At 45.4% G+C, this 23,106-nt stretch overlaps 1 protein-coding gene across 2 annotated transcripts in view; it reads right to left on the bottom strand.

Moving 5' to 3' along the window:
* Positions 1–23,106, bottom strand: part of EIPR1 (EARP complex and GARP complex interacting protein 1) — a 173,795-nt gene that overhangs the window by 41,186 nt on the left and 109,503 nt on the right. The window lies entirely within an intron of this gene.

Raw genomic sequence — 23,106 nt, forward strand, 5'->3', positions numbered from 1 at the left:
TCTCAGCTCACTGCAAGCTCCGCCGCCCGGGTTTACGCCATTCTCCTGCCTCAGCCTCCCGAGTAGCTGGGACTACAGGCGCCCGCCACCTCGCCCGGCTAGTTTTTTGTATTTTTTAGTAGAGACGGGATTTCACTGGGTTAGCCAAGATGGTCTCGATCTCCTGACCTCGTGATCCGCCCGTCTCGGCCTCCCAAAGTGCTGGGATTACAGGCTTGAGCCACCGCGCCCGGCCTAGTGTTTTCCTATTTTTCATTAATGTCTGTTCATTACTTTCAGCATAGAACTTCACCCACGTTTTATCCTTCTGTTTCTTCAACTCACATATGGTGATCATTCCAACATGGTACTCTTCTGTTTCACACTTACATCACTGTCCAGTTTCTCCGACAGCATGACTTTCTGTGCTATAGATACATACAAATGCTTCCTTTTTTTCGTATCACTATTACTTACAGGGGTATCTGCTGACCTTTTTGACATTTTCAACACTATCTTTACACCACATAAGAACACAATTCTTCCCCATCCATGAACGCCGAACATTTTTCCATTTGTTTGCATCTTCTTTAATTTCTTTTATCAATGGTTTATAGTTCTCAGTGTACAGATGTTTCACTGGCTTGGTAAAAGTTATTCCAAAAATTTTATTCTTTTTGATTTGTAAATGGAACTGTTCTCCTGATTTCTTTCTTGGATAGTTCACTGTCAGTATATAGAAATGCAAAGAATAAGCAAAAAACATGGTGAGTAACACACATAGGTCTTGGCCACGTGGAACACTGTGGGGAACCTGCCACTGGAACATCCAGCCTGCACACATGACATTTTCTTACTCTTCATGGGGGTGTGCGGGGAAATCTGGGTGTGTGCAGAAAAGATACCCTACAGCTGAAGGGGGTGGGAGGATTATTTTCCCATTGGGGATGCTTAATAAACTGTGTGTCATGGGCCTGCATTTTGACTATAACCCACCACATGAGATTAGGTGTAAAATTTTCCACTTGTGGCATCATATTCATGCTCAAAATGTTTCGGATTTTGGAACATTCAGGATTTCAAATTTTGAGATCATGGATACACAACCTATACCATTTATTGAAGAGACTATCTTTTTCCCATTGTATATTCTTGGTATCGTTCTCAAAGGTTAGTTGACCATACACGTGTGGGTTTATTTCTGAGCTTTCTATTCTGTTCCTTTGGTCTATATGTCAATTTGTAATGTCATACTATCCTGTTTCTATTACAACAGTCTTATGATAAGAAATTAGGAAGTGTAATGTCTTGGGCTTTGTTCTTCTTTCTCAAAGTTGCTTTACTTATTCAAGGTATTTTAGGGTTCCATAAAAATTTCAGGACTTTTTTTCTGTTTCTATGGATAAATGCCATTAGAATTTTGATGGGGATTGCATTGAATCTGTAGATCATTTTGGGTGGTATGGACATTTTAACAATATTAATTCTTCCCATCCCTGAACACTGAACATCTTTCCATTGGTTTGCATCTTCTTCAATTTTCTTTCATCAATGTTTTATAGTTTTCAGTGTGCAGATCTTTCACTACCTTGGTAAAAGTTGCTCCTAAGAAATTTACCTTTTTGATGCTGCTGTAAATGGAACTGTTTTCTTAATTTTCTTCTTGGATATTTCATTGTCAGTATACAGAAATGCAACTGATTCTGGTATGCAGATTTTTTATTCTGCAACTCTACTGAATTTGTTTACTGATTCTAACAATGTGTTAGTGGAGTATTTAGGGTTTTCTATATTAGGATCATGTTGTCTACAACACCTCCTCCTTTCTGATCTGGATGCCTTTTGCCTTTTCTTTCTTTTTCTTGCCTAATTCCTCTAGTTAGAACTTCCAGTTATTAAGGTAGATAAAAGTGGCAAGAGTGGGCATCCTTGTCTTATTCCTGATATTATAAGAAAAGTTTACAACTTTTCAGATGTTAGTTTTTGGCTAACACACATGCCATGTGTCTTTTGTTGAGGTAAATTACTTCTATATCTAATTTATTTAGAGTTTTTATCATGAAAAGATGTTGAATTTTGTCAAATGCATTTTCTGCCTCTACTGAGATGCTTGTATGGTTTTTGTCCATTTTGTTAGTGTGGTGTATCACATTTACTGACTTGGGTATATTGAACCATCCTTGCATCTGAGGGACAAAACTCTCTTAATAATGGTATATAATCCTTTTACTGTGCTGCTGTATTTGGTTTGCTAATATTTTATCGAGGACTTGTACCTACTTTCATCAGATATTCTAGCCTGTAATTTTCTCTTCTAGTAGTGTCTTTGTCAGGCTTTAACATCAGACTAATGCTGGTCTCATAAAATAAGTTTGGAAGTATTCCCTCTTCTTAATTTTGTTGAAAGAATTTGAAAAGAAATTCTTTTCAACATCTTTTCAAAATAAATTCAAACATTCTTTTCAAAAGAAATTCAAAATTCAACATCTTTTCATGATAAAACTCTAAATAAATTAGATATAGAAGTAATTTACCTCAACAAAATAAAAAGATATATATGGCATGTGTGTTAGCCAACAACTAACATCTGAAAAGTTGTAAGCTTTTCTGATAATAAATATAAAAAATATAAAAAGCTTTTCTTATAATAAATAATATCAGGAACAAGACAAGGATGCCCATTCTTGCCACTTTCATCTACCATAATAACTGGAAGTTCTAACTAGAGGAATTAGGCAAGAAAAAGAAAGAAAAGGCAAAAGGCATCCAGATCAGAAAGGAAAAAGTGTTTGCAGACAACATGATCCTAATATAGAAAACCCTAAATACTCCACTAAACATTAATTCTTCTTAAAATGTTTCACAGAATTCAGCAGTGAAGCCATCAGGTCCTGGGCTTCTCTTTCTTGGGAAATTTTTGATTACTGATTTAATCTCTTTACTCATTATTGATTTATTCAGATTTTCTATTCTTTATTCAGTCTTGGTAGGTTGCATGTTTTCTCTATTTCTTCTAGGTTATCTAATTTGTTTATGCATAATTGTTCACAGTGGTCTCTTATGATCCTCTGTATTTCTGTGGAACAATTTGTAATGTCTCTTATTTCTGATATTGTTTGTGTTTTCTCACTTTTCTTAGCCTCACTAAAGGCTTGTCAACTTGTGTATCTTTTCGAAAAGCAGCTCTTAGTTTTGAAAGTTCAATTGCTTTTCTCATCTCAATTTCATATATTTCTACTCTGGGCTTTGTTGTTTCCTTCCTTCTGCTAACTTCGGGCTTAGTTTCTTCTTGCCTCTAGTCCCTGACGTATAAAGTTGAGTTGATTAGTTTAGATCTTTCTTTTTTTTCTTCATATAGGCATTTATTCCTATTAAATTCCCTCTGAGAACTGCTTTTGCTGCACCCCATAGATCTGGTATGTTGTGGCTCCATTTTCATTTGCCTTAAGATATTTTCTGATTTCCTGTTTCAACGTTGGTCTCTTTGTAGTTATTTTAGGCCTTTTGGCTAGAATTTACTTTGAGGTGCATCATCCCCCTTTTGCCTGCTTCACTGAGCACAGGCCAGTTATGACCCATTTCAACACCGTTAGGACAGCATCACACTCACACTCCTCTCGGGGAGAGAGCCGGTTCCTGCATGTTGAATAGGCCTGAAGAGGGTTTGCTTTTATGAACATTCAGTCAGCAGCCCTGTGGGTGGCTGTCCACTCCTTCTCTGTTTCTGTGTGTGTCCCTGTCTGCACTGGCTTCTCTCCTCTCTCAGCCACCCTGAAAAGCACACACACTTAGATCTAACACGTTTTGTTAACAAAATAATAAACAGCCCTAAGTGGGCATTAAAGGAGTTCTCCTCTGAGTAAAACACAAGAAGCCTCTTGCCTTTGTGAAGGCTCACGTTAAGCTGTATTACTTTACACGGTAAACGCAGTCATATATGCCCATTAAAAAGTTTAAAACTTTAGAAAAGTAGAAGTCGCTCATACTCCCACCCACAGATGGTAACTATTGTTAATAAGTACTTGATATGCAGCTTTCCAGGTCTTTTCTATGCATACACTGGTATGTATAATACAATCATAATTATGACTTACAAAACTGTGATCAGGCTATTAACATTATTCTGCAACTTGCTTTTTTCTTTTTTTTAACTTAAAATATATCCTGGGTAACTTTCCATATCAAATAGATATAATTCTTTCCAAAGGCTACACAGAATTCTATCGTGTGAATTTCCATAATTTTTTAATCCAATTCCTGTGTATGACACTTCAGTTGTTTCTAATTTTTCACACAATTGATTCATACAATGAAGCAATAAGTACCCTGGAGACAGACTTCTTGGCACACTTTAGGATAAGTGCTTTGAGCTATAATTGCTGCCAAAAGACAGACACGTTGCCCAAACTGTCTTCCTAGAAGGTACATTCCCCCCGCATTCTCAGGGACACTGGATCCCAGCCGTAACTGTGATAGTGACCGTGCTGATCCCTTCCCCAAGCCGACCTCACAGGGTATGACTTCGCTTTTAATCTGCGTTTCCTAACAACTAGGAAGTTTGTCCACCCATCAAATGTGTACCGGCTGCTTCTCACGCTTGTGTGACAATTGCTTCTTCATTCATCGCATCTATTTTGGAAGTCAAGCTAAGGAGCCTTCAATGGAAAGTTTGTTGACTTGTTCTTCATCAAAGTTCCACCTGGGTAAAATGTCCAGTGAGTTGAGGCCTAAGTGGGTGAAGAATTACAGCAATAGAGAAGTCACTAACTTCTCCCTCAGAACTTTAAAAATCTCAAAGATAGAAGTCAAAGTTCTCACCACCCTGAGCAGGCGTCAGGCTTTCTCTATAAGGGGTTCAACAACAAGCATTTTCAGTTTTGTGGGCCAGGTCAGGCTTCTGAGCTACTCAGCTCTGTCACTGTAGCCCTAAAGTGGCTACAGGCAACATATAAGCAAAGGGTAGCGGCCAGGATCCTACAGAACTTTATTTACACAAGCAGGCGGCAGGCTGGATTAGGCCCAGGGCCGCAGAGTGAGGGGTAGTGTGGATCCATGTTACTGCTAGAATTAAAAATGAAACAAAACAAAAAACAAGCAGGAATGAGGACACATGTGTTTGGCATGTCTTGTATTTTGCTGTTTTGTGTAAAATAAATTGTGGTTTGTGCTGCTCAGTGTCACTGGCTGAAAATATCGAATACGTCGCATGCTTAAATTCTGAAACTGAAAAGCCAACTTTTTGCTTTAAACGTGTCTGACTGAACCTCAGAATTCCTTCTTGTTTCTCTACCTTTTCCACCTTTAACAACAGGGAAGAGTCCCCGAGAGTGGGCAGGAGTGCTCCGTGTCGGCTGGGGACATCCACGTGGGAGGATGTCACATCGAGGCTCCGGCAGCCAGGGCCCTGTGTCACGACGCTCCACACTGGGGAGGCCCAACACAGTGAATGCACAATAAATAAGACCAGACCCAGGCTGCCAGAGCCTAGGGCCGTGGCGGTCAACGCCCTGATAGAAGGGGAAGAAGAAAGTCCCATCCCTCACTCATGCTGGGGTCCCCTGCAGCCCCTGTGTCGCTGCGGCACATGCTGTAAAAGTGTGGGAAGCTGCTGAATTATAAGCGGCAGTATTCACAAAACTGAGCACTGCTCCCTGGACGCCTCTGCAGTCTCTTTCCAAGCCCTGCCCTTGGGCTGGAAGACGCTCCTACTTTGCACAAGAGACCTGCTCTCTTGAGTGTCAAGATCCTGTGCTTTGAAATAAGTGTTCATCTCTGCGGTCACAAGGCCATGGCCTCCAAAAGACACTCCAGAGAGTTTAGCTAGCCAACTGGTCCCAGGCCTGTGGCCACATCCCTAATGTGTCATCAGTTTTTCCTTGCTGGGATAGGAACTTGACTCCTCAAGAAAATAGCTTTCTCTTTCATAAAAGGTGAGAAAAGAATTTCAGCAAGGTAATTATCCTGCCTTTTAAGTCCGTATATGTTTTCTACCAGCAAGTTAGAACAGTTTCAGACTAACATGCAAACTTGCACATCAAAAACTCTGGAAGATGCCGGGCACGGTGGCTCACGCCTGTAATCCCAGCACTTTGGGAGGCTGAGGCGGACGGATCACAAGGTCAGGAGATCGAGACTATCCTGGCGAACACGGTGAAACCCCGTCTCTACTAAAAATACAAAAAAAAATTAGACAGGCGTAGTGGCGGCGCCTGTAGTCCCAGCTGAGGCTGAGGCAGGAGAATGACGTGAACCCGGGAGGCGGAGCTTGCAGTGAGCGGAGATCGTGCCACTGCACTCCAGCCTGGGCAACAGAGCAAGACTCCGTCTCAAAAAAGAAAAAAAAAAAATTCTGGAAGATGCAAATCAAAAAGAAAATGACCACCTCTGATGGCTGCTTACCTGTTATTCACTCACTACCCTCTTCAAAGATGTATGAGTCAACGGAGCAGTACAAATGACTTAAAAAGGTGATGCCGACGTGGAGCCACAGGAACAAGTCACATCCCCTCAGCTCCTCCCTCTTCTTGGCCTCAACCGGCCTTCATCTGAAGAGTAAGAGCTATGACCATTTGCACAGCAGTGGGTGGCTTCTGTTTCACCAAAGGTTTCCTTTAGAAACACAAACATGCACCACACACGCACGCACACGTGCACACACTCACACACACATCCCACTAGCCAAAGCTCTCAGAGACTTCCCAAGGTGACTGGCAAGTGCTCAAGTGGGCCAGGGCCTTCAGGTCCACGCCAAGGCACTGCCTAATGTTTTAAAGCACCCGAAAAGCATGGAAACCTTTTGGTGCTCCTGCAATTACAGCTCTTTGAAGAAGTCTCAAAATGAATTTAATTCAACTCTAAGTTTTTGCAAAACTTATTTTAAGATTCCACACATTTATTATAGAATGCAGGATTTTAAAGGCTTATCACATAATACAAAGGAACAAAATTACCAGAAAGTTCATCAAAATCCTTTTCTTTGAGCAATAAATTCCTTGTTATTAATCAGCTTGTTATTAATCAGAGTTCCTGGTAGATATTGACCCACATCAGCACTTGGTCCAGAGGTAAAGAAGGCCCCAAATTACCACCCGTCACCTGACCACTGCATCCTAAGCTCTGCAGGAAAGCTGGAGCTTTAAGACGGCCCTCCCTTCCAGTGAGACCCTCGGGTCAGGACTTAAGTGGAGAAAAGTGGGTTTTGCCAAATGAGCACTAGTAATTACGGCAAGAGCAACATGGACACCCGGGCACTCCTGTTGACATGCTAAGAGCATCTCCACATGCATGATGGTGCTGGCACCACACCATCCTCCTGCCACCTAGAAATGAACAGTCACAGCCCGCAGCACGGCGCTGAACAACCTTGGGAGGCAGGGAGGCTGTCATGACATTGCCATATGTGTGTTGTGTGTTAACGTCTACAGAATACTACTATATCCAGCAAGAATATGTGGGGGAAAGCATGAATTGGGCAGGAAAACAACGATTAAAGATGGGAAACTGGGCTCAGAGAGGTCTGTTAGGAACCTGGCCAAAGTGGCACCTCTGGTAAGTCAGGAACAAATCCCAGTCCTCATCCCTGTCCTTCGTGGCCTGGGCCAGGGACATGAGCAGAGGCTGGGGCTGATGAGAGCCTTAAGAGCTCAGCCCAGGTGATGATCTCACACAGGAGGACATGGGGATCTGCGAGCAATGCCCGAGGACCTGGCTGAGAACCACACCTAAGAAAGGTGACTACAGGGCCAGGGCAGGACACACTCGGGCCAGGGAATAGAAGGGATGCAATCGTAGGCAAGACCAGGCAGGCCAGGTACCATTTCAGGACAGGATCCCGGAGGACCAGGTTCATTGTAGGTGGCACCCAAGGTGTCTGCTCGGTGCAGGCCCTGGGCTACCTGGATGGCATTCTCCTTCTCACACTGACTGTGAGCCTAGGAGGTGACTCCTACACTCTTCCTTATTGTACAGATGAGGTAACAAACACAGAAAGTTGGGTGACCAGCTCCAAATTAAAAAGGTATAAATGGCAGAGCTGAGGGTCAACCAAGGGCTCTTGAGGTCTGCACGTGGCCTGAAAGCTCATAACTTTCAGGAAGCTTGTCGGCTTCAATATCACCATTAGGCAAAAGGACTAAGGGAACACTATCTGGTGCCTTCAAAGCTTCTGACTATACTGATTTGTACCATGTTAACACACGAGAAAAACAAAGACGGGTGGCTGTGATTTCTTACAGTGGCTGCAGCAGCTGCCACAGCTCCTCAAAAGGTGGATACAGATGCACCTGGGGAGGGATTCGACTGAGTGATCCCCACACAGGTCCACCTGGGAGACGGGAAGGGTGAGGAGGAACTGTCCAGAAAAACGGCAAATCAATAACCTGAGGAAACAAGGTCTGACTTTTCAGGATTAAGGTGTATTTTGAAAACTACACACACACACACACACACACACACACGCAACATACATATGGCAGTCCTGCCTTATCCAGTTTCGCTTTCCACAGTTTCAGTTACCTGAGGTCAGCCACAATCTAAAAATAGGTGAGTACAACAAGATATTGGGAGACAGGGAGAGAGAGACCACATTCACAGAACCTTTATGCCAGTCTTTTGTTACAGGTGTTCTATTTTATTAGTCATTACTGCGTTAAGCTCGTACTGCATCTAATGTATAAGTTATACTTTATCATATGTATTCCACACAGGAAAAAGCACTGTACACCTAGGGTTCCCCACTATCAGCCATTTCAGGGGTCTGCTAAGGTCTTGGAACAGGGACGGCCGTATGACTAAGAGCACAGATCACACGGAACGAACTGAGAGGAGAGCACGGAATGGCATGGCAATCACATGGAATGTGCTGAGAGGGGGGCATGGAACGGTGCGGCACATGAGTCTGCAGCAGCCTGGTTGGATTCAGCCCTGGGTACCTGCATCTCTCTGAGCCTTGGTTTCCGCATCCATCCAGCAGGGAGAATAGCAGTAAACTGACGTTACAGGTTTGGGATGATCAATAGTCAATACTGAGAACAGGCCTGCACACGGTTGCTCTTCAATAAGCCTTCACCATTATCAGACACAATTAGATCTGTGCTCTTCAAGTTGGACATGGTGCTGCCCTCCACGGGTATTTGAGAAATCCAAGGGGTGAAGGACATTTTTGGTTTCACAAACCTGCCTAACGTGCAAACAACTTCAATGACAAAAGCTTACTCACCCAAATACCAACAGCCTCCCTCACGAAAACAGTAAAAGCTTCTTTAAAATTTGGCTGGAACACTGAAATGATCACCTTCGCATGCACCAAAAAAAGTCATGGAGATACATTTTAAGAGAAAAAACCTCCAAGAGATGTCTAAAACTAAATGTTTCATCTGTTCTGAAAGGCATTCAAACTCAATCATGTGCAGCCATCCTACCCGCGTCTTACCCAGCAACTCAGGACCGGAGTCACCAACACGGCTTTCAGGAGCGCCCGTTTCCCCCAGTGCTCTTCCATCCACATCAGCCGGCTGGGCCTCACTTGTCTCCCTCCACGGGCTGCTGACACTCCAGAGCCGCGGGAGGTCCTGTGTCCTGCACAGGCGGTTCCCGTCCCAGAGCCCTGGGCTCTGGGTCCCTGCAGGGGTGCTGCTTGTTCTCTTCTGCTTTTAAGGCTAATGCACAAAGTGGGGGACCTTCCTCACATTCCCTCTCTCTTAGACACCATATACCATGCACACCCCACACTGCCACTGTGGCCCAGAGTGCAGCCTTCCTCCAGGTTTCCCCACTGTCAGGAGAATTTGAAGACTTTTCTTTTCTGCAGAGAAAGCATCCAATGTGGAAAATTAACTCTGAATAACTTCAGGGTACGAATCAAGGGATGCCTTTGAACGTTCGCCATTCATTTCTGAAAGGGTTCATCTTGCAGTCTGAATTATATGAGTGTGAAGAGAAAGGAGCTCGCTTCCCATGCTGCAAGAGGCCATCTGGCCACACCATTCGCATGCCCTGAGATTCCCAGACAACACGGGCCCTCCAGCTCCTTGCACTCACAATGCCACTCACCGTCAGCTACCTAGCCTTGGAAAAGATTGTGTTAAGGAGAAGGGAGCCAGCCAGCCCAGGATGGAGAAACTCCCAGAGGTTTCCTTCCAGGACTGTCTAAGCTCGGAAGTCTCCAGCAGAGCCTCGAAGGGGAGGGTGTGTTGAAGGAAAAAGAAAAGACACAAAAGCCCGCAGTCAACAGGTGAAGCACCACGTCCGAGGACGGGACGCAACCTGGCTCCGCTCGGCCACCAGCACAGCCAACCCCACCCAGCCACTGGGAGAGTCTGAGAGCGGATCGACAGGAAGGAGGAGGCACCGAGGGTCTGGGACCTCTGGGGACAGGCCCCATCGGGCTGTGTCCTCCCTTTCTCAGTATTACAGGTGGGTATGGGCCAGTTCACAAATTAAAATATGTTAAGAAAAGCAAACAAAACCCCACAGGTACACACAGAAGGGAGGGCAGATAAAAGCTTCCTTCATACAGGAAATACGGCTGGGGTATCTTCAAGTACAGCCAACCTGGGCTCACTTTCTTAGAAAAATGACCATCTCTGTGGTTGATGCACAGCTGCTTAGACACAGGAAGGAGGCTCACTGTGCTGGCAGTTTTGTCTTCTGATTTGGCCATGAGGTGGGGCATCGTGTGTCCGCTCTGCATGGGACATCCTGGGTGCCTGTTTGCTTTCCACACGTGGCCCTGGGCTCAGCATGGCGCAGACCCTCAGGGCATCCCTTCCTGGCTGCTCAGTAACCCCACCCTAGACTTCTCTTCTCCTAACTCTTATTTTCTTTCCACCTCCTTCCTTACATATGTGGGTCTTTGGTCCTATAACATGTATTCACATACGAAGCTTCAAACACATAAACAGGTCTCTTTGTTCTTTTCCAGGGTGACATGAAACTAGAACACTGGGCAAAGCCAGCAGACCCCTCCTAAAGCAAAGCCAGCATATCCCTCCTAAAGCAAAGTCAGCAGATCCTTCCTCAAGAAAAGCCAGCAGATCCCTCCTCAAGAAAAGCTAGCAGACTCTTCGTAAAGAAAGAAAAGCCAGCAGATCCTTCCTAAAGCAAAGCCAGCAGATCCTTCCTAAAGCAAAGCCAGCAGATCCTTCCTAAAGCAAAGCCAGCAGATCCTTCCTAAAGCAAAGCCAGGAGACTCGTCCTCAAGAACAGCCAGCAGATCCTTCCTCAGGAATAGCCAGCAGTTCCCTCCTAAAGAAAAGTGTTCTGAAGGAGCCTCAGCAGAGCTGAGATGCAGATGCCACGAGGTAATCCATGGGGGCCCAACTGCCAGGCAGAATGATGGTAGGGAGAGCTCCTTTATCGTATCTTTCACTATTTATCCATGGGTGATACATCTGGAAATAACTGCTGTTATTTTATACGTAGCAATCCCTATAGTCATTACTGTTTGCAGTATACCTTGGAATAACTGGAGTATGCAAAGTGCAATAAAAAGAGAATTTCTATTTTATCATGGACCATCACCATGAAACTAGTGCCATAAACATGAGAAAATAGCCTAGAATTTCTGCCATACTTGCTACTCCAAACTAAGACGTTTATTTCTTTGTTCGTAAAAATCACCCACTTTTCTGCTTTATCACTCTCTCCCACTGAACTGGAGAGGACATAAAACGGTATGAGCAAGTTGGGAACGAAGTGATGCGCGCCTGATGTCAGTAAGCGGCGTCCCTTCACCGCCACTGAGAGGAAGGTGCTGGAAAGGGCCGTCCCTGTCAATAAGCCCAGATCAACTGAAACAAGCAAACAACAAGCTGAACTTCTTTGAGGCGTTAACAAGGGTCATCATCGTGGGATATGGTCCTAATTCGGCAGGTTTCATGCTGATCAAACAAAATGTATACTTTTCTTCGTCAAGTAAGTTATTCCAAAATGAGTGATTCCCCATTCTGGAGTCTGGCACGTGGGGTGGAGATAACTCAAGGAACACCAAGAAATTCTCAGAACAACCTCAACATACAACCAACTACACCCGATGGTGTGCAGATCCCTCCTAGCCCTGCCACCACGTAGGATGCGGAGGGGAGGTGCCGGGACAAATGGCAAGAGGCACAGCTCCTAACAGAACAGAAGCCCCTGACTCCACACCAGGCAGCAGGCAGCAGGCAGCAGCCACCAATGGCTGCAAGACAGATTTCAGACGGCGTGGAAGCTTGTGCTCAGACGAAGATTCCAAATGCTTTCTAAAACTCAAGTTTATTATTGTACGGAAAAAGGAAAAACTTTAAGAAAGATATGTATCTATCCAATGATGATGATTATATCATTGTTTACCAGTCAAACTTTGAAAAACTCTTCTAAAAAATAATGTAATGAATTATTTCCCAAGCTTACAAATCACCTACAACATACGGATTGGCAATGTGGTTAATTTCTTCCTGTTTGAAAAGCCACAATAAAGCATGTGACAGCTTTCCACAGGTGTAAGAAGTATTAAAGAGGAAACTCCGAGAATCACACCGTTCAGTCCCCAAGCTCGCTTTGATCAAATCTGCAGATGTACAAGTTCTTTATGTTGGGACCTATGGAATACTTCCAGGAACAGAATCATGTTTCTATGCTTCCTGGTAAACTTTCCTGACAGGTAGGCATGGAAGTTTGACACGGGGTGACTCAGTTATTGAAAGTCTGTGTTTACTCAGACATCTCTCACTGGGACAAAAGTATAGCTTCATCAACCAAATAACCCCAGTTAAAGTCTGACAGAAAACAAATGGGAGATTCAGGTTGCGCGTGAGGGGGATGGCTTTTTTCTCCAATTTTTTTTCTTTTTTGTGGAGATTGACATCAATAATTAATAGCCTAAGTAAATGCTTCCTAGAACTTAGGCATGGCTCAACAGAAACAAGCACTCTAACACTAAGAATTCACGACCAAGGCTGGGCGCGGCGGCTCACGCCTGTAATCCCAGCACTTTGGGAGGCCAAGGCGGGTGGATCACCTGAGGTCAGGAGTTCGAGACTAGCCCAGCCAACATGGTGAAACCCCGTCTCTACTAAAAATACAAAAATGAGCTGAGTGTGGTGGCCCATGCCTGTAATCCCAGCTACATGGGAGGCTAAGGCAGGAGAATTGCTTGAACCCAGGAGGTGGAGGTTGCAGTGAGCCGAGATCGTGCCACTGCACTCCCACCTGGGTGACAAGAATGAGATTCCATCTCAAAAAAAAAAAAAGAAAGAAAGAAAGAAAGAAATTAAAGTAAAATCAAAAAATTTTAAAAGAATTCACAAGCAGAAACAGGACCATTTATCAAGTGTGTAGGTAGAAAAACAATGGCCCTCATCACCTAGCCCTCCACTCCTCAAAACTCTACCCTCTGGTGGAAAATGGGCCACAACCCGGGCAAGCCTGTCCTTGGGGCAGCCATGGGCTGTGACGTACAGGGCATGGCTCTGCTGTGACATCCAGGACATGGCTCCATGCTGGAGGCCTCACGGTCCTGATCCTCTATCCCAGAGAGGGCTGGAGGAGCACAGCCAGGGCTCAGAATGTCCTTTTGATGGACAGAACTCCCACCAGCCCCAAGGAAAACTGTTTGCAGTATACCAAGGCTCACCTGTGTCCTCTCTCAGGTTCACACGGTGTCTCCTCCCTAAGGCTGTGACAACCCAGGCCCACAGGGGCTCCCTCACTGCAGAGCTCCCCCCAGGATGCGGGTGGGACGGCTGCATCAGCAAAGGGCTTCGAGGCAAATGTTAACAAATCAGTCTTCGCCCTGGGTCTTCTCAGCAAGTCCAAACACAGCTTTTGAACCATAACATATTTCTAGGTAAAACGTGCTGTCTAAAACCCGAACAGCAGTTTGGTCTCCTTTTTCTTCTACTTCTTCTCCTTCTCCTTCCCTTGATTCCTGTTTATTAAACAGTAGAGGAAAAGTCAACTCTAGTTAAAATTCCCTACATGCGGAGTTAGTATACCTTCAGGCATAACATTTTAAAATTATTTAGGCCGGGCGCGGTGGCTCAAGCCTGTAATCCCAGCACTTTGGGAGACCGAGACGGGCGGATCACGAGGTCAGGAGATTGAGACCATCCTGGCTAACACGGTGAAACCCCGTCTCTACTAAAAAATACAAAAAACTAGCCAGGCGAGGTGGCGGGCGCCTGTAGTCCCAGCTACTCGGAGGCTGAGGCAGGAGAATGGTGGGAACCCGGGCGGCGGAGCTTGCAGTGAGCTGAGATCCGGCCACTGCACTCCAGCCTGGGCGACAGAGCAAGACTCCGTCTCAAAAAAAATAAAATAAAATAAAATAAAATTATTTAAACTTCAAGTTTAAATATCACAAATAGAACTTCAAAAAACATATTCTGCTGTGTTCTTGTTGGAAGCCGCCCCCTTCAAGAATTCACACGTGTACATTCTGATCCCCAACGTGAAAGTATTAGGAGTCAGAGCCTCAGAAGGTCATCAGGTCATGAGGGCAAAGCCTTGGCAAACAAAATCAGTGTCCCTTATCAAACAGGCCTGAGGGAGCTCCTTCTTCCCTTCCACCAAGTGAGGACACAGCAAAAAGGCGCCATCTGTGAACCACGAAGAGGGGCCTCACCAGACCCCAACTCAGCCAGTGCCTTGATCTTGGACTTCCCAATCTCCAGAACTCATAAAAATCCATTTCTGCTGTTTGGAAGCTAGCCGGTTTGATGGGATTGTGCTAAAGCAGCCCAAATGGACTAAGGCACCTCCTAAGCCATTCCCCTGGACACACCGATCTGCCTCTCTTTACCTAAAACACCCATTTGCTTCATAAAAGGATCAACAAAAACATACTTTTGAACCACATTATTTAATGGAAATTGAACTAAAATCCTAGGGGAGATAGGAATTTCTCTTATAATATAAGTAATTATCTATATTTTCTGCACTGTCTATTTAGATTTTTGTATTTTGATTCTTCCTAGAATAAGCTGCACCTGCACATTGCATTTTACTAAAGTATTTTCTCATCATCTCCTTCCTAATAATTTAATAACATTTATATGGGGCAAGGGAGACTCTGATAACCATTGCCTATTTTATTTTATTTTATTTATTTTTGAGATGGGGTCTTGCTCTGTCACCTAGTCTGGAGTGCAGCGGAGTGATCTGGGTTCGCCTCCACCTCCCAAGTTCAAGCGATTCTCCTGCCTCAGCCTACTGAGTAGCTGGGATTACAGGTGCCCACCACCGTGCCCAGCTAATTTTTGTATTTTTAGTAGAGACAAGGTTTCACCATGTTGGCCAGGGTGGTTTCAAACTCCTGACTTCAGGTGATCTGCCTGCCTTGGCCTCCCAAAGTGTTGGGATTACAGCGTGAGCCACTGCACCCAGCCGCATTCCCCATTTTAAATGGAGACTTTAAACAAACTTGAAAGAAAATATTTTTCTATTCTCCTACAATATCATAAGTTGTTCTTTTCCTACACAAACTAAGGGATGTTAGACATCATCCTGAGCTCCTTTGGAAAGCTAATGGACAACTCTGCTCACGAGCCAGTAACCCGGAAAGCATGCCAGCGTGAGGCACTTTACACCTAAGTGCATCCAGGCTGGCTAAAACCAACCAGCACTAACGTAAATCTTTCTCACAAGAATCTGGGCCAGGCTCAGTCGCTCGCACCTGTAATCCCAATGTTTGCGAGGCCAAGGTGGGAGGATTGCTTGAGCCCAGCAGTTTGAGACTAGCCTGAGCAATGTAGGGAGACCTCATCTCTACCTACAATTTAAAAATTAGCCAGGCATGGTGTTGCACGCCTGTGGTCCCAGCTTTGTGGGAGGTTGAGGTGGGTGGATCACATGAGCCTGGAAGGCTAAGGCTGTAGTGAGCCGTGATCAGACCACTGCACTCCAGCCCGCGTGACAGAGCGAGACCCTGTCTCAAAAAAAGAACGTAATAACCCTTCAGTGGCCATAACCATGGACAACTCCCTACTCTCATTAACAGCAGAATCATATCACAGGGTCTCTGAGACTTTCGAGCACATTTTCTTATTACCTATCCTCAAACACAACATTTACAAAATGAGAAGGAGAGCTACCAGTTCACTCCTCTTCGTAACATTTAACCTGAGCCAATTCCCACTGCTCTGTCTTACTAAACTAAAATGAGGGACAACGAAGAGAGCTGAAGCCAAATCCTGCTTTTTGAACAAAACGCCTCCAATGCCTGGGGGAGCCACATGCTGCTTTCCTTCCTCCCGCCTCAATACCACCTTCTGTGCCCTTTTCTTTTCTTCTGATAATAATCTTAACACGTACACCCCGCTTTCCCAGGTAATGCTTAACGCTCTCAGCCTGTCTGGCATTTCACTGTGATATTTACCTCCATCTACACTGAAGGGGTTGCCTTCCCCCAGAAACTGGCTCAGGTGGCAGACAGAGATCAGCTGGCCACCATGCAGGTGATGGGCACTTGGGCATGTCAGAGAAACACACAGTGTGTGGAGTGTAGCCTTGCTCAGCTCCAGCCCACAGGACTCCTCCCTGTGGCCTCCTCCCTGCCGGGGTGGTGGCCATATGGGATGGAGAGAGGAAGAGAGGGAGGGAGGGAGGGAAGGAGAGAGGGAGGGACGGAGGGAGAGAGGGAGGGAGCTACAGCTGTCGTTCACTTCACTCTCATCCCTCAAAAGCTTCTTACTATGGATTCTAGTAACTTCGCCTTTAAAGGAGATTTTCATCATCCAAGAAACAAGGCGATTTCTAGAACGACTCTTGATATACCACTTGGGAAACGGAGCACAACAAGAATACACTGAGATTTCCATTATTTTGACATTGCTTCCACTAGCCGGCAGGGAGCATTAATCTACAGTGAAGGTGCATAACTCTTGAACAGCTGGAGAGACTCTTTATCATCAAAGGGAAAGGGAAAACCATAAAATTACCCTGTTGTGGCTAATCAGCCATCGAACCAATGGTGATGATGATGCATTGTGGAGACACCACATCCCAACTTCACAGCAAGCCGACACAAGAGAACAGTACTTGCAGAAGATATAATTACCTCCTTCCTGCTCTTACCTGCAGAGTTCCAGGAAACCTCCCCTTTATCAGGGCTCCGAAAGGCACTGGTATAAACATGAGCTGGGTAGGTGTAAAGCGCCGGGAAGCATTAGAGGACGTGGTGGGTCCAGTCAATTGCTCATTATTCACTATCAATATGTACGCTCTATATATTGATAGGATGCATTTAGCTATCAGTTTAATCATTGACTCAGGGAGAAACCTAATCCTTTATAGAAGAATAACCATATACAATATTTTTAAAAGGCATCCTAAAGAAACCTTTCTTACCTACCCTTGAAAAGTAAAAATGTATTATCAATTATAAGGGTGATACTTGTATTCATCTCATTTAGCCTCAATTTCTGTAACAAAGTATAGAATTTTATTAATTCTTCTTATTAATCTATAGCCCATCTTGTCCAGAAAGAACTTAAGGCAGTGACATAGTTGAGATGTTTGTCCCCTCCACATGTCATATTGCAATGTGATCCCTAATGTTGGAGGTGGGGCCTGGTGGGAGGTATTGGGTCATGGGGATGGATCCCTCCTGAATAGCCTACAGCATCCCCTTGGTGGTGAGTGAGTTCTCGCTCAGTTAGTTCATACATGATCTGGATGTTTAAAAGAGTCTGGGGGCTGGGCATGGTGTCTCACACCTGTAATCCTAGAACTTTGGAAGGCCAAGGTGGATGGATCACCTGAGGTCAGGAGTTCTGGACCAGCCTGACCAACATGGTGAAACCTTGTCTCTACTAAAAATACAAAAACTAGCCGGGCATAGTGGCAGGCACCTGTAATCCCAGCTACTCAGGGGGCTGAGGCAGGAGAATCGCTTCTACTGGGAGGCAGAGGCAGAGGTTGCAGTGAGCCAAGATGGCACCATTGCACTCCAGCCTGGGCGACAAAGTGAGACTGTCTTAAAAAATTTTTTTAAACAAATTAAATTAAAAATAAAGAGTCTGGGACTTCCCCATTCTCTATCTTGCTCCTGTTCTCACCATGTGATATGTTGGACCCCCTTTACCTTCCATCATGATTGTAAGTTTCCTAAAGAATCACCAGGAGCAGATGCTGCTGCCATGCTTCCTGTACAGCCTGTGGAACTGTGAGCCAAATAAACCTCTTTTTTTAAATAAATTACCCAGTCTCATGTATTTCGTTATAGCAATACAAAAATGGACTAACACATTAAATAGGTACTGAGGAGGGGAACATTGCTACGAAAATGCTTGCAAATGTGGAAGCAGCTTTTGAGACTGGGTAATGAGCAGAGGTTGAAGGAATTTGGAGGGCTCAGAAAAAGAAAGGAAGATGAGGAAAAGTTTGGAATTTCTTAGAGACTTATTAAGTGATTGTAGCCAAAATGCTTACAGAAATATGGACAGCAAAGGCCTGACGGGGCCTCAGATGGAAATGAGGAAGCTGTTTGAAACTGGAGCCAAGGTCACCCTTGTTACGCCTTAGCAAAGAGCTTGGCTGTGTTGTATCCACTCCCTGGGAATTTGTGGAAGTTTGAACTTAAAAGAAATGACCTAGAGTATCTGGCAGAAGACATTTCTCAGGAGCAAAGTGTTCAAGAGGTAGCCTGGCTGTTTCTAACAACCTACAATCAGATACAGGACCAAATAAATGACTTAAAGTTGGTACTTATGGTTAGAAGGGAATCAAAGCATAAATGTTTGGAAAAGTCACAACCTGGCCATGTAGAAAAGAAGCAAAGAGCATTTTCAGGGGAAGAATCCAAGAGGGCTGTGGAGCAACCTCTTACAAGAGAGATTTGCATGACTAAAAGGGAACCAAGTGCTAATAGTCAAGACAATGGGAAAAAGGCCTTGAAGGCATCTCAGGCATCTTGGGAGGGGGAGAGCCCTTCCCAACCAAGGTCCAAAGGTCCAGGAGGAAAGAGTAGTTTCCAAGGCCAGGCCCAGGGCCCAGGGCCCCGCTTCCTTGTGCAGCCTCAGGACACTGCTCCCTGCATCTAGCTCCAGTTCCACCCAGGCGGCCAGCGGTCTGCTGAACTGACTTCATCCCCCCCAGGCGGCCAGCGGTCTGCTGAACTGACTTCATCCCCACCAGGCGGCCAGCGGTCTGCTGAACTGACTTCATTCACAGAGGGAACTCATCTGATGATTTCCAAAGTCCGTTTCAGCCAGAAGACTGCAGCCGTGCCCTCTGTAAGTTCCTACTCCTGAGGCAGGCTGCCTTGGCTGGAATAGCAGGGGCATCAGCCACTGTGAGACTAAAGGGAGGGTGGGAAGAGGGTCTGTAACTTATTTTGATTCATTAAAAACAAAGTTATGTGGCACTGAGCAAGAGTCAATAAATGTAGACTCTATGTCTAATAAACAAATAAATAAGTGTCCTCCATATCTAATAAATGTAGAACTGGAAAGAATCAGAGGCCCCACAACCACCCCCACTCCACACACAAGGGAACAAGGCCTCAACAGAAATGACTTGCCCAAAGTTAGAACACTACAAATAACTACCTGCAAATCTGAAATGAGAACCTCCACCCTAGGTCTACTACCTTGACGTCCACCATCTCTCCCACAGTCACTACAGCTGAAGAAGCAGCAAACCAGAGGTAGAGAGGGGAAAGCAGGTTAGAAAAGAAAGGCATTTTGTTATTTTCAAAATGTGTAATTCCCATAAACAGCATACTTTATTGACGTTTATCAACCAAAAGGACCAGCTAGAAAAAACTGAAACATCCTCAAAGCTTACTCTCATGAAGATACATTTACATTCCTAGGAACAGAAACAATGTCTTAATCACACTGTGATGAGCACAAATGGCTCCTTCTGTTCATTGGGCAGGGAGGTGGCCCCAGTGTTTCTAGAGTTCTGGGGCGAGACCTGGCTATGAATCCTGAATACTCCCTCTGTAGGAGGCAGTCCCCACTTTACAGGATCACTATGGGAAATGCATGAGGTAACGCACGCAAAGTCCTGGCAAAGGGGCCTCGTTCATAGAATGGTTCGATACGATATGGCTGTTGCAAAGCATTCACTTTCTCACTCAAATACGCGGAGTGTCTGCCCTGTGCTGTCCTTGGTGCTAAGGACACAGCCTTGGACCTGACAAACTCAGCAGCTTCTGCAGAGGCTCAGCATCCACAGAGAAAACCACACGTGAGTGAGAACAGAGACGGGAATACTGAGCAGTGACAACGCCTATGAAGAAAGATAAAATTGGGCAAAATGGGCCGGGTGCGGTGGCTCACCCCTGTAATCCCAGCACTTTGGGAGGTAGAGGTGGGCAGATCACTTGAGGTCAGGAGTTCGAGACCAGCCTGGCCAATATGCAAAACCCCGTCTCTACTACAAATACAAAAATTAGCCAGGCGTGGTGGCTGGCACCTGTAATCCCAGCTACTGAGGAGGCTGAGGCAGAAGAATTGCCTGAACCCGGGAGACAGAGGTTGCAGTGAGCTGAAATCACGCCACTGCCCTCCAGCCTGGGCAACAGAGGGAGACTCTGTCACAAAAAAAAAGAAAAAAAAAGGGCAAAATAGCAAGAAATCACGGGGTAGGGGTGGAGCGTGGTGACTTGAGAGGGAGGTAAACAGGCGAGGCTGAGACAGGAGCGTCTAAGTGGTGCTGGTGGCGGGGCAGCTCCTCTCAGCCCAGCTCAGGGCCTCCATTCCTGCCAGGCAGAGCTGCAGAGCACCAGGGCTGGCGGGGACCTCGGGGGGGCCCTTAAAGGAATCCTGACACTGCCTTGTTTTTAGGATCTTCCTTAGCAAATATGGTAAGGGACACAACCAAAAATAAAAAGTTCTAAGAACCCCATCCATCTGAATGGACTTCCTCCCGAGTCAGGGCTCTTTTAAAATTTAACCTGAAAGACTGTTTCAGGACAGGATGGGAAGTCGGTATCAGACGTGCCTCATTCTGCCTCTCTGGCATCAACATCGACACAGGCTTTAAGTCTGACAGGAAACATTTTACAGCCTGTTCTCTCTGAAGCTGCTACCCGAGAGTTTCCTCTGCAAATAAGAACTTGGGTCTCCGGTCCTTTATCTTAACCCAGACATACCTTTCAGTTGATCTCAGGTCTTTAGACAAATTCAACCAATTGTTAACCAGAAAATGTTTACATTTACCTACAGTCTGGAAGCCTCCCGCTTTGCGTTGTCCCCGCTTTCTGGACCAAACCAATGTATTTCTTAAATCTATTTGATTCATGTCTCATGCCTCCCTAAAATGTAGAAAGCCAAACTTCACCCCAACCACCTTGGGCACATGTTCTCAGGACCCCCTGAGGGCTGGGTCACGGGCCACACTCATAGTCGGCTCAGAATTAATCTCTTCAAATATTTTACAGAGTTGGACTCTTGGTAGACCCCATGTAGAGGCCCTGCCACATAACCATCAGCTGAGCAACGCCATCTCCGCTTCAGGGATGAAGGTTTGAGCTAGAGAAATGAGCGACTTCCTCATGACCCTACTGCCCTCAAGGAGCAGGTGAGGATGAGAAACCGGGCTCAGTACTTCCCGGCCAGTCTCTGTCTGCTTCCATGGGCTGCCTGGCTCTGAAGCACGTCTGATTAGAGTTCAGGGCGGCACGCCAGGTCACCAGACTCTATAAGTTCCTTATTTAGCCTTCACTGTTCCCACTAGCAGGAGCTAAGGGCAACTGGAGGGGTGCTCTGTTCAGCCTCTGCTTGTTGGAGGGCTGAAAACAGACACAGAAGAGGTGACCGAAATTAGGACGTCGGGTTGCTCCAGACAGGCAAAAGCTGAAATGGCCAGGAGGACAGGAGCCCCTAGCACCATTCCCTGGGGTGTGGGGCACGCCTCTAGTTTGTAGGGCACACCCATGGTGGCCGTGACAGTGGCTGGAGCGGTAGCAAATGAGTGTGGGGAACCGTGTGGTATTCTCGGGCACTCCCTGGTGGCCAGAAGCTTTGTGCAGTAAACATTTCCTGGAGCTGTTCTTGCTGCCAATTATGTGCCAAAAGAGGCAAACAAATCTACCACCAAGCACCTGGAGTCTGACCCCAAAGGGCGGCCTTCACCTGTGCTGTATTCACCAGGCCGACGTTCCCCAAAATCAAATTCCCTGTCTAATCACAACACTTTCGCACCATGGAAGACACTTAAAAGAACACGCATGATGACACCAAATGCTGGGGAGGATGCAGAAAGGAGGGCCCTCATGCTCTGTCATGGCTCACACGTGCAGCAGCTCCATACAAAACTAACTGAGCCAAGAGAAATAAAACCTCCTGTTCATGCAAAAACCTGTTCTTTAATATTTACTACAACTGTAGTCATAATCGCCAAAAACAAGGAAAAATCCAGATGAGCTTCAATAGGTCAGTGCTTAACAAACCATGGCGCATCATGCCATGGAATATCCCACAGCAGCAAAGAGGAACCGGCCACTGACCGGCACACGTGGCGGCTGGAACCCAAACTTGAAAATGAAGCAGCAACTCAACCTCCAGGGAATCAAGCTAAGTGAAGAACATCAGTTATCAAAGGTTACACTGCGTGATTCCATTTATAGAACCTTCTCCAAATAACAATACAGAGATAGAGTACAGATTCGGGGTGGCCAGGGGCTAAGACCTCGGAGGGGAAAGGGAGGTGGCTGTGGCTATAAATATAAGGTAGCACAAAGGACCTAGGGTTGGAGTTGTTCTGTGCCTTGACTCTGGTGGTGGCTACACAAACTCACACACACAATAAATGGCATAGAAGCCAATGTTCACACACAAACGCATATAAACAGGTGGAATCTGTGTAAGTGCAGTGGGCTGTATCAATGCCAGTTTCCTGTCTGTGATACTGTACCATAGGTATGCAATGTTACTCTTGGGGAAAACTGGCTGAAGGATACATGGGATCTCTCTGTTATTCCTACAACTGCACGTGAATTTACAACCTCAAAATAAAAAGCTTAAGAGAAAAAAGAATATGCAATAATATATTGGATAACAAAACAGAATTCAAGAAATACTTTGAACAATAGAGGCAAAATCAGAGTAAATGGCATTCCAAGGTAGATCCGAAGACAGTTGGATTTGCCTGTTTAATATCAACAATTTCTTTTTTTTTTTTTTTTTTTTTTTTTTTTTT

This window comes from Rhinopithecus bieti, unplaced genomic scaffold (assembly GCF_001698545.2).
Source record: "Rhinopithecus bieti isolate Rb0 unplaced genomic scaffold, ASM169854v2 scaffold_51905, whole genome shotgun sequence".
NCBI classification, from domain to species: domain Eukaryota; kingdom Metazoa; phylum Chordata; class Mammalia; order Primates; family Cercopithecidae; genus Rhinopithecus; species Rhinopithecus bieti.